The following is a 9,812-nucleotide window of genomic DNA, read 5'->3' on the forward strand; positions in this document are numbered from 1 at the left end:
TAGTTGTACTCTCCCAGTAGAGTAATGCAGATAGCACTTATTTCTACCAGCAATGATGTGTGACAATACATATGGAATATTGCCAACCAGGCAGATTACCTGAGCCAATGTCTAGAGTTTTTATTGGGAGTTGGTTACATAGACATGACTGAGTGCCTGCATTGCTGACCTTAATTCTCCAGATCCTCCAGAGGTTAAGTGATACTGCATGGCTGAAGACCCCAGGTAACCAAGGATATTCTTATCAAGCAGAACATTTCAAGGGCTTAGAGGTTACCTCCTAGGAGCCAGGAACAAAAAGCCAAAACTTCTTTGAGCAAGATTAATCCTTTACTGCATACTGACCGTTTTCTGTTCCAGGATCTAATCCAGGATACCACATTGCACTTAGTTGTCATGTTTCCCTAGTCTCTTCCAATCTATGACAGCTCTTGGTCTTTCTCTGTCTTTCATGACCTTGATGCTTTTGAGGAATAGTCATGAATATTGTAGAATGTTCCTCAATTTTGTTTTGTCTGACTTTTTTTTATCATGAGCAGATTGAGGTTATGAATTTGAGGGATGGATATCACCAAATCTTGGTCCCTTTTTAATGAATTATTTCAGGAAACAGATGATATCAACATGATTTATTACTAGTGATGTTCATCTTGATCACTTTGTTATGGTGTTGTCTCCTGAGTTTTTCTGTTGCAAAGTTATTATTTTTCCTCTTTCCATACTTTTCATTAGAAGTGAGTCAAAGTCCCACTCATACTAAAGGGGAGTGGCATTAAGCTCCACCTTCTGGACAGAGGGGTATCAAAGACTTTGTGGGCATATCTTAAAACTACCACAGGGGAATTTCTTTGATGTCACACAGATAATCTGTTTCTTCTTAAAGTTTTGCCCAGTAATTTCAGCATTCATCAGTGAATCGTGCCTTCAGCAACTACTGTTTTTCTAATAGTGATTTTCTGTTTCCTTCATTGCTTTCACAATTGTTAATTGGGATTCTTCTGTAAGGAAGATACGTCCTGTCTCCCCTGCCTATTTGTTTATTCAGTCATTTACTTATGTCAGTATGGATGAAGGGACATTTATTTTATTCTTTGTATTATAATCGAATACTACATTATTAATTATGTGGCACAAATTGTTACAGGTTTGGCTATTGTTAGATCTTTCAGGTTGGTTCCTGTGTTCCTTGTACATGACCCCATCCTTTTATTGGTAGTTGGGGGGCACTTTACTACTTCCTGGAACTATAAGGTGGTCCAGGCTCATCTTGTATTTTCGTTGTCCAAGACAAAGAATCTGCTATTTATTTCTCCAAGGAGATGTGGTTCCTTTTGCTGGAAAATGGCATTTGGAAATCAAGCTCTTAAGATTAGGTGTGTCCATTGTTACTGGTGTGTCACTGCTAGGAGTGTCACAGAGCTAGGAAATTAATGTGTGTATTCTAATCTGTGTGTGCACATATACCTATTTTTATTTCTTTAGCTATGTATCTGTATACATTTAAACATAAACATAGCTGGGTGTGGTGGCTCATGCCTGTAATCCCAGCACTTTGGGAGGCCAAGGCGGGCAGATCACCTGAGGTCAGTTGTTAGAGACCAGCCTGGCCAACAAGATGAGACCAGCCCATCTCTACTAAAAATACAAAAATTAGCCGGGCATGGTGGCGGCCACCTGTAATCCCAGCTACTCGGGAGGCTGAGGCAGGAGAATTGCCTGAACCCAAGAGGCAGAGGTTGCAGTGAGCCAAAATCATGCCACTGCACTCTAGCCTGGGCGACAGAGTGAGACTCCATTTCAAAAAACTAACTAACCAAATAAATAAATAAATAAGAACATAAGTTCATACTGACATCTCCAACTCAAACCCAGCACTACAGGGTTCCTTCTAGCCTTCTCCCTGCCCTCGCTTATTTGTACTTCTTTCTCCATAAGTCAGGAAAGAAAGACAGTTGACTACATTTGTGTTGGCCTATTTGGGGGTTCTCTCTTCTGTTCTTTTGATCTTTATTTCTGGCTTTTTGTCAATACCACACTGTCTTCATTACTGTAGCTCTACAGTGAGTCTTGAAATTGGGTAGTTCGAGTTCTCCAACTTCGTTTTCTTTTTTCAGAATTGTTTTGGCTATTCTTGCTCCTTTATTTTATCATGTTAATTTTAAAATCAGCTTGTTGGTACCTCAAAAGGGCTTTCTGGGAATGTGATTGAGATTACGTTGCATCTACAGATCAAATTAGGGAGAACTGCTATTTCAACTATATTGAGTCTAACAATCCATGAGCATGGTCTGTCTTCCCATTTATTTAGATCAGGGGTGTCCAATCTTTTGGCTTCCCTGGGCCACATTGGAAGAATTGTACTGGGCCACACATAAAATACACTAACAATAATGATAGCTGATGAGCTAAAAAAAAAAAAAAAAATCACAAAAACATCTCACAATGTTTTAAGAAAGTTTACGAATTTGTGTTGGGCCACATTCAAAGCCATCCTGGGCTACATGTGGCCCGCAGGCTGTGGGTTGGACAAGCTTAATTTAGATGATCTTTTATTTTTCTTTTAAAAATTTTTCAGCATATAGATCTCACACATATTTACGTATATACACACACACCCCTAAGTACTTCATTTTTGGCAATATTGTAGATGTTTCAAAATTTCAAATTCTGATTGTTCATAGATAGTACATAGCATACAACTGACTTTTGTATATGACAATGTATCCTGTAACCTTCCTAGCTCACTTACTAGTTCTGGGTAATTTTTTTGTGGATTTGTACTATTTTCTACATAGACAATAATGTCTGGAAATAGAGTTATATTTCTTCTTTTCCAATCTGAATGCTTTTTATTTCTTTTCCTTATCTTATTGCACTATCTAGAACTTGTAGCATAATGTTGAATAAGAATGATCAAAGAGGACACCTTTGCCTTGCTTCTGATCTTAGGAAGAATGCATGCCATTTCTCTTCATTCAGTATGATGTAACTTGTAGGTTTTTGTAGATGCCACTTATTGGGTTAAATAATTTTCATTCTATTCCTAGTTTGCTATGAGTTTTTAAAAATCACAAACGGATATTCAGTTTTGTCAAATCCTTTCTCTGCATCTACTGAGATAATTATATGATTTGTCATATTTAGTCTGTTAATATGGTGAACTACAATGACTGATTTTCAAATGTTGAAACAGCCTTGCATTCCTGGCATGAACCCCTCTGTTGTGACATGTTTTTATATCTATATATAAAATCATATTTCCATATATCTATATATATAACGAATATCTTGGTGAAGATTTTTATGTCATACTCATGAGGGATATTGGTCTGCAGTTTTTTTTCTGTCATATCTTTTTCTGGTTGTGGTATATGGGCAATGTTGGCCTAATAAACTGAATTGGGAAGTGTTCCCTCTTCTTTTTTCTGGAAGCGTTTATGTATTGTGAAATGTTGGCAAGGATGTGGAGAAATTGGAACTCTCATGCGTTGTTTATGGAAATGTAAAATGGTACAGCCTCTGAGGAAACAGTTCGGTGGTTCCTCAATAAATTAAATGTGTAGAATTATAATATGACCCATTAATTCTACTCCTAGGTATATATCCAAAATACAGATTCTCCTTGACTTATGATGGGGTTATGTCCCGATAAACCCACTAGAAGTTGAACTATCACAAGTCAAAAATGCATTTAAACATTTCTAACCTACTGAACGTCACAGCTTAGCCCAGCCTACCTTAAATATGCTCAGAACACTCACATTAGCCTACAGTTGGGCAAAATTATCTGGCAACACAGAACACAATAGAGTATTGGTTGTATATGTTGGGTTATTGTAAACCACAAAAATAACCAAATTTCTTTGTCAATTGTGTTTCTAATTGTATCCAAACTGGACATTTTGTTATTTACAGACAATTGTTATTTTGTTTTAATTCTCTTCAAAACATGGTTTATATTCAAGCTGTGGGACTTTAACAGGTACTCTCAAATGCAGATTTCCAACAACAACACACACACACACACACAAAGTACAGAACTCATAAAATGCTAAAATGTTTATAAATATCAAGCAAAACAAAAGTTAATAAAATGGACTATAATAAAAAACAAAAACAAGTTTTTACCTTTTGCTTAGAACACTGCTAATCCTTGTTTTACTTTTTGAAGTCAAGAAAACTTGTCTTGAGCTAGCTACAGCCTTTAACAACTAAGTAAATTATACTCTTGTAAATAGGATTTAAAGTGTGTTTGTTTCTCTCTACCTAGTTCCTCTAGAATTTGAAAACTAGTATAAGTATCCTTAAATGACAATATAGTTGTTTGCATCAGTGCAATAAGAATCTGTTTTCTTTTGTAACAGAACACAATTGGAAAAACTGGTTATTTTACCAAGGCTTTGACCGGAATGGTGTGTTCTCCTTTAAGGAATCAAACTTAACTTATGGATCCAATAAAGCCCTTGGAAAACTGGCCTCATATTTTGTGTACATGGTCCCTGTACAGGGTTTCTGATCTGTAGTAAGTAAAGAACGTCACTTCCTAACAGGCCAGGAACCCCAAGTTATCTTCTTAAAACCTCAAGAGAAAAGGAATTTGCCCACCTCATAGGTATTTGATTGTATAAATCCATGGCTCACTTTAAAAAGTCTTATCCCAAATTCCTTCTATGGAACAAAGTTCCATCAAAGCCAATTTAAAAGGCCTATGTAGCAAATAATTATTCGTGCTGCACTGTATACAAATAATTAAGCCAAGTATAATAAAGCAAACCAGTCCTACCATAATTTGTCTTTTAATAAAAATGGGAAACTGGAGAATGAAAATTGTTTCAAAAACTGTAGCACACCTGTTGTTAAATTCTAGCCTTGCCTAATGTTCAATTTTTATCATTTGCTACAGTTTAAATTATATCTGTTACAAAAACCAACTCCTGGTTACATCACACTCAAGTCAAAGCCTAAAAAGCTAAGGAAGCAACTCCTAACAGCCCAGAGAAACATCCTAAATATCAATGTAAAGAAATAAGAAATCTTAAGCTGAAAATCATAAAAAATAAGTAACTGAGTGAGAATTACTCATCTTACTCAGTCTCACCCCTACTTTCTACGTCTCCTTTTAAGCCAAATATTAAAACCTTTTTAATGTAAATTATTTACTATGCCCCCCTTGTGGGAATTGCTTTACTCACTCTACTGTTTGCAGTAGGACTATATGCTGTAGCACCATCAGGGTGGAATATCAGAAAATCTCAATTACTGTAGCATTTTGCTGAATTATTAGCCTCATAGCAGGAATAACAGTTACTAACAAAAAATAACACATGGGCCTTTCCAAACATGCGAATCTGCCTCTCATTGGGTGAGGAATGTTTCTATCTCAGCCAGTTGGGCCTAGTAAAACATGCTGTTGAAAAACTAAAAATAATAATAATAAAAAAGGGGGGGCTAAAGAGCTAAGGAAATACCAAAATAACCAAATAAATTATTGGTTTAAAAACAAAATCATAGCATGGGTCAACCCATTCCTGGGCCCTCTCCTAATAATATGCCTGGGACTAATGTTCTTGCCCTGCCTAAGTAACATTTTTCAAATATTTTTAACTGACAAGATCATGGCCATCTCACAGGCAAGTAACCAAAAACATCTACAGATGGTGTTGCTCCAGCAGTCAATCTGAGACCAAGAAACTCTCCACACACCCCCTCCCCCACTCAGCAGGAAGTAGCCAGAAAGAACACATCACCTGTCGTCCTTTTATAACTATAGGGTCTGCAATGACAGAGCAGGAGCACCATCATCTCAGGCAAACACCACCACTTTAAGTTCCAGCTCCCTTTCTAGCCTCATGCATTTCAAGGAAATCACTTCTCTTCTAACTACAAGCAACCAGAAAACAGCAGACAGTAAAACACAGATAAGACAGCTCAGGCACTGAGCGGGGGTGGGGACAGGGTGGGGGGTTGAGCTGGGGAGTCTCTTGGGTAACTGCCAAACTTTACCCTCATACAATGTGGGCCTTAATAAGCACATTCCTTTCCCTTCGGGTGCATTAAGATAGGGAAGCTAAAAGCAGACTCTCTTGGGGTGTCAGGGGGGGATGCCTGCAGCTGCAGGAAGATGTATGGGAACAGACACACAACTCTCCCTCCCAGGTAAGCCCAACAAAGAGACACAAAAGCAGTCCAAGCCTCTGATAAACTCTCCTGCCCTGAATCCTTAAAAACTCTTACCCCTCTCAGGTGTATTTCTCTAAAATGAACCTGTCTTTGACTGTCAAGCCACCTTTCATGTTTCTTTCCTCTTTCTTTAATTCTCACAGTATACCCTTGTGAACACAGTGGCTCACTGCCACTGCCCAGCATCGTGAGAGACTATCATACCACTTTCTACTCAGTGTGTCATGTTTACACCATTGTAAAATTGAAACGTTGTAAGTTGGGGACCATCTGTAATTGAAAACAGGTGTTCAAAGAAAAACTTGTACACTTACATTTGTAGAAGCACTAGTCACAATAACCAAAAGATAGAAATTACCCAGTGTCCATCAACCAACATATAAACAAAATGTAGTATATCTATACAATGGAATATTATTCAGTTATAAAAAGGATTGTGTCATGAATATGTGCCATGATATGGATAAACTTTAAAACTATGATAAGTGAAAGAACCCAAACACAGAAGGCCACAGTATTTTATGATTTAATTTATATGGAATATCCAGAATAGGCAAATCTGTAGAGACAGAAAGCAGTAGTGGTTGCCAAGGGTTGAGGTGAGAGGGGAGTGGGAAGTGATTGCTTAGTGGGTATAGAGTTTCCTTTTTGTAGTGATGAAAATATTCTGGAATTAGAAAGTGATGATAGTTGCTCAAATTTGTGAATATACCAAATGCTACTGAATTATACACCTTAAAATGGTTAGCATGGTGAATTTTATATGTATATTTGACCACAATAAAAAATGGATCATAGATCTAAATGTAAAATAAAAGTATAAAACTTCTAGAAGAAAACAAGGAAGAAAACCTCATGATCTTGGGTTTGCAAAGATTTCTTAGATATGACATGGAAAAGCACAATCATTAAAAAGTATTGATAAATTGGATTTTTAAATAAAAACCCTGTGCTATATTAAAAGAAAACAAGCCAAAGACTAGGGTAAAATAATTGCAACACATATATCTGACTCATATTAAGAATATATAGATCAGGCATGGTGGCTCATGCCTTTAATCCCAGCACTTTGGGAGGTCAAGGCAGGAGGACTGCTTGAGCCAGGAGTTTGAGACCAGCCTGGGCAACACAGTGAGACCTCATCTCTATAAGAATAAAAAACTAGCCAGGCACTGTGGTGCATTTCTGTAGTCCCAACTACTGGAGAGGCTGAGGCAAGCGGATCTCCTTGAGCCCAGGAGATCGAGGATACAGTGAACTATGAATGTGCCACTGCATCCAGCATAGGCAACACAGCAAGACCCTGTCTGAAAAAAATATGTAAAACAACTCTCAAGATGCTATAAGTAAACAACCCATAAAAATGGGCAAAAATCTTGAGCAGATGCTTTACCAAAAAAATGACAAATAAGTACATGAAAATGTGTTCAACATTATCTGTCATTAGGGGAATGCAAACTAAAACCACAATGAAATACCCCTACACACCTCTTAGAATGGCCAAAATGAGAAAGTCTGACCGTACCAAGTGCTTCAAAGGATGTGGGCCAAGTGGAGCTCTTATACATTACACAGTTTCATATAAAATTAATCATACCACTCAGCAATCCCATTTTTAGGTATTCCACCCAAGATAAGTAAAAACTTATATATGCACTAAAACCTGTGCATGAATGTTTTAAGCAGTCTCACTCACAATTGTCAACCTGGAAAGAACTCATACGCCCTTCAACTAATGTATCATGACTGTGGTGATGGCTCCATGCATTTATCAAAACCTATAGAAATGTATACCACAAGAAGCAGATTTTACTATATGTAAAAATTTTAGGAAGGATTTGGGGGGAACCCAAAGTGGAACACAAACTTTAAAAAATGAACACAACTATCTTTGGCTGGGCACAGTGGCTTGCACCTGTAATCCCAGCACTTTGGGAGGCCGAGGCAAGCAAATCACTTGAGGTCAGGGGTTCAAGACCAGCCTGGCCCACATGGTGAAACCCCATCTCTAAATACAAAAATTAGCCGGGCATGGTGGCACGTGCCTGTAGTCCCAGCTACTCGGGAGGCTGAGATGGGAGAATAGCTTGAACCTGGGAGGCAGAAGTTGCAGTGAGCCGAGATCATGCCACTGCACTGCAGCCTGGGTGACAGAACAAGACTCCATCTCAAAAAAAAAAAAAAAAAAAAGACAAAAATCTTATAAATTAATAACATTATACTGAAGGGCGTAGAGCAGAAAAGACAGAAATACATAACTTAGAAATAATATTTTTACTGGATACTGTAAGGATATAGACAAAAATAACTGAACACAAATACTATTTTCTAGTTAGTAAATTTGTTGTTCCCAGGGGTATGAGTTAGCAATTCTGAAAGTTCTTTATGTTAATACTAGAGTTGAACAAATAAGTAAATATATCATAGTTAGTGAGAGCTAGATTTCTCAGTGTTATAATTAAGGAAATGAGAAAGGCTAGAATGAATCCTGTAGTGTTGGATTGGAATCAGAGGCGGAGAGAGACAGAGAGAGAGAGAGAGACAGAGAGAGAGAGAGAATGAGAATGAATATATGTGCATGCATAGGTTACTATATATACATATATTTCCAAGCTTTCAAGTTAGCTGAGAGGGTCTAGAAGCAATAATAACTCAGTACCAATGAGCACATATAGCAGTCAGATCTTCGTTTCTAAATACCATTCTCTAATAAAAGGAACCAGGGTTCCATGAAAAAGTAGTTGACTTGGAGCACCTTGTAGTCTGAGAAGGTAATGAAGTGCTTTTTAAAAAAGATGGAGGCATATCAAAAGAGCACCATAAACTAAACGAAAAGAACTTGCAGTGGCCAAAGCTGGAATAATTTGAGACAGAAAATAAATAATGATAGATTACAATCCATAAATTAAAATAAATATGTGTGAGTCTAAATTGTTATAAATAAATAATTGAATAAATAAATAAATGGGGGTAAGAGGGGCAACTCTTCCTTACTGAATAATTCTAATTAACAAATGTAGAAAGAGTGAGGGAAGTAGAAAATTGCTATTAGAATACTACAGTAATAATTGTTGCAGGGAAGATCCACCTATGAGTGCTAAAATTAGTGGGTAAAACCTTGATGAGAAAGTGTATTTGCATAGTTTCAAAGTACCTTCCCAAGATATTTATTAATTACAAAGGAAAAAATAGTAACTGTATGGTGAAGGAACCTAGTAGATACCACTGGGTTAATCAAGTGATCTAAGTTAATATCGCCAGTAAGATGATGTAGCCATTATGTGACCACTGATATAATGCACTGAGAAGGACACATTGCTTCTGTAGTATTCTTGCCAAAAATGTGTAACCTCAATCTAATAAGAAGAAGACAGGCCGGGCGTGGTGGCTCACACCTGTAATCCCAGCACTTTAGGAGGCCGAGAAGGGTGGATCATCTGAGGTCAGGAGTTCAAGACCAGCATGGCTAACATGGTGAAAACCCATCTCTACTAAAAATACAATAATTAGGTGGGTGTAGTGGTGTGCACCTGTAACCCCAGCTACTCTGGAGGCTGAAGCAGGAGAATCACTTGAACCCAGGAGGCAGAGGTTGCAGTGAGCCGAGATTGCACCATTGCACTCCAGCCTGG

The sequence above is a fragment of the Mandrillus leucophaeus genome, unplaced genomic scaffold (assembly GCF_000951045.1).
Source record: "Mandrillus leucophaeus isolate KB7577 unplaced genomic scaffold, Mleu.le_1.0 Scaffold243, whole genome shotgun sequence".
Classification (NCBI taxonomy): domain Eukaryota; kingdom Metazoa; phylum Chordata; class Mammalia; order Primates; family Cercopithecidae; genus Mandrillus; species Mandrillus leucophaeus.